At 41.9% G+C, this 3,274-nt stretch overlaps 1 pseudogene; it reads right to left on the reverse strand.

Moving 5' to 3' along the window:
* Positions 1-1,361: 1,361 nt before the first annotated feature.
* On the reverse strand, positions 1,362-2,211 carry LOC138091274 (basic immunoglobulin-like variable motif-containing protein pseudogene; annotated as a pseudogene).
* Between the last annotated feature and the right edge of the window lie 1,063 nt (positions 2,212-3,274).

Consider the following 3,274-nt stretch of genomic DNA (forward strand, 5'->3'; position numbering starts at 1 on the left):
CCCAGGGATCAAACCCACGTCTCTTGCATTGACAGGTTGGTTCTTTACTGCTGGGCCACCAGGGAAGCCCACTTGTTTGTTTACTCTATCCCTAAACCAAGGTTTATTGTAGACTTACAGAAGTCAAGACCTAAAGTTCTTGTCAGTATATGACAACAACATACCAAGAAGGTCCAGAACACCTGAGATGATGCACTAAGTCACCCATCTGCACCAGCAGAAAAGACCAGTGCCTGGAGTCTTTTCTCTTTTGCCTCTTTATTGAGAATCCTGAGAAAGCTAATAAGGAAAAATATGAGGCAGGCAAGATACTGCTACAAGTAAAAAGAATTTCTAGACTCACTAAATTGTTTTAAATGGGCTTTAACCACAAGAGAAAAACTAGAAGTCAACAGCCCCAATTTTCTTTTTAAGGACAGAGAGTTAGTACCTTAAATTTTGAGCTTAGGAATAGAACTGCAACAAATATCTGGGGGTCTAGGGCTTTCCTCATAACTCAGTTGGTAAAGAATCTGCCTGCAATGCAGGAGACCTGGGTTTGATTCCTGGGTTGGGAAGATCCCCTGGAGAAGGAAATGGCAATCCACTCCAGTATTCTTGCCTGGAAAATCCCATGGACAGGGGAGACTTACAGGCTACAGTCCACGGGGTTGCAAGAGTCGGACACGATTTAGCAACTAAACCACCAGTCATAAGAAAACACTTCATGCTTAAGTATTTCAAATCGTGATGGTATTGAGTGAAACTGTGTTTGATTTGTTTATATTTAATTCTATTGGACTTTGCAAAACTGTTCAGAATGTTTAATATTCTTAACTTTAAAAGGACAAAAATATCTGTGCTTATCTGTTTATATGTCTGAAATCACCCTAGTGGCTCAGATGGTAAAGAATCTGCCTGCAATGCAGGAGACCTGGGTTTGATCCCTGGGTTGGAAAGATCCCCTGCAGGAGGGCATGGCAACCCACTCCAGTATTCTTGTCTGGAGGATCCCAATGGACAGAGGAGCCTGATGAGCTACAGTCCATTGGGTCGCAAAGTGTCAGACATGACTGAGTGACTAAGCACAGCACAGCACAATCATACACAAGCTTATTTACTGGAGGAACTACAAGGTTATGTTTTGTACCACAAGATCTGTTCCTATTTAACGTAGACTTAAGGAAATGGCAACCCACTCCAGTACTCTTGCCTGGAGAATCCCATGGAGGGAAGAGCCTGGTAGGCTACAGTCCATGGGGTCGCAAAGAGTCGGACACAACTGAGCGACTTCACTTTCACTTTAAAATCTCATACTGCCTTAATACAGTCCTGCATAGACCAGCTGTGTGTATGACACCCATTGTAGGTACCCAGCATTGTCAATCATTCCCATCGTAATCACTGTAACCATGGTAGGTAGCCACTGTTCCTTCTCTTGCGGATACTGAACATCTTTTTCCATGTTGAGTCCTGATGGAAACTAGCACTGAAAGACTGGCCCAGGCGTCTGTGCTGCTTCTTGGAGATACTGTCTTCGCTCTCAGATTTGGCAATTCCCTGGGCATGTGTTAGAGGCTGTGATTCCTGTCTAATGGTTCCAAATGGAAAGTTCCAAAGGCCAAATCTTTGCCAGCCAAGTCTCTGGAATGCTAGGATGCAATGCAGATTTCCTCCAACCTTCTTTGTCTTTTGATACTGCAGCCCCCTCTCTAGGTGCCAGATATATAAATATTCTGTATTTTGAGTGTTTTGATCAGTAATAATATCTGCCCATTTTGTGCAGTGAATAGCAGGATTTTTCTGCTTGATTCTCCAATTAAGATACAACATTCTGCTTCCTGTGGTATGAGGGGAACCCTGCTAAATGCTTTATTCACCTTAACAGGGGTTGTTTCAAAGCCAGTTGGACAAAAATAACGATTTTGGCAATGATAGATGTAAGCTAATGATTCATCTTTCAATCCATGAGTTAACTTCAACAAGTCCCCGGAAGCAGTTTCTCCAGCTGTTTTATTCTCCCCATGAGGCTTATATAGAACATATGCACATCCTTTTACATGGAAGTGGTCATTAATTTGTCTAAACCACCTCATAAGCGTCGAATTTGCGAACCTCCCCATAAGCAGCGAAGGGGCCGAACCTAATATCCTCAAATGGAGGTTGAAAGCCCCACATATGTAAAGCTTCTTCTTGGGTGATGGCTGGAAGATTCCCAGCTCCCATAGCGCTATGTAATTCTTGTGCTGTGTATTCCCTGATAGCTCAGTGCTACTGTTCTGTTGACAGGGTCAGTCCCTCCCAAACCCCCTTCTACCCTGCTCCTCACTTTTTCTTGGCTCCTTTCCACTGCGTCTAACTCCTCATCCTCCTCCAGTCTGTCAACAAGCAGAAAATTCCAATTTTGTACCTTGACCTTCTGTTCTAAAACTTCACTTTGTAGAAGCTAAGGTCCTCTATTTTTGTTTTAAATCTTCATCTATAATCTGTTGCTCCTAAATCCTGATCTTTTGCCAAATCTCTCCATCAAGCTCCAGCCCTTTAGTTCAAACCTCCTGCAAGAAAGCGTCTCTGGAAGTTTCTTCAAAACCGAAAAATTCAGTGTGACTTTAAACAAACTTCTCAGTTTGTCCTTAAAAATGCTCCATTTCTCCACATCACCAGTCGTCCTATAAATACGGTATTTGGAGTTAATGACAAAGCTCGATGCACTTTCAGATAGGTCTCCCCCTGATTTTACTGTTCCGCTGTCATTATCCGACATGTGTGAGGTTAACTCCCCCAGCTTATTTTCTGTCTCTCATATCTCCCGTTTTTCCCAGGCCATAGCTTACTTTTCTCTAACTCCTTTTTCCATTGAGTAACTATACTATCTAATTGGGTCTTTCTATTATTAATAGATGGTTATCTGAAGGGCTATTCACAAATCCATTTACTAAATCGTAACAACACCATCAGTACCACCTCCTACAACTTACAATACTTTTACCACCTCTTAAAAACTGATGTATAGTCGATTTACAACACTATGCTAGTTCCAGGTGTACATCATAGTGATTCAAAGCTTTATAGACTCCCCTCATAGTTATAAAGTACTGGCCATATTTCTTGTGCTGCACAATGTATCTTGTAGCTTATTTATTTTATGCACCGTACGGGAGTGTACCTTATAAGAAAGCTAATGACGTTTGTAGCACACCACCCAACATAAACACAAACACAGCAAGTATACAGGCCATTAGATAAATAAATACACAGATGAACATGATTAGGCACAACTTAGGCATCTGTTGGT

This window comes from Capricornis sumatraensis, chromosome 1 (assembly GCF_032405125.1).
Source record: "Capricornis sumatraensis isolate serow.1 chromosome 1, serow.2, whole genome shotgun sequence".
Classification (NCBI taxonomy): domain Eukaryota; kingdom Metazoa; phylum Chordata; class Mammalia; order Artiodactyla; family Bovidae; genus Capricornis; species Capricornis sumatraensis.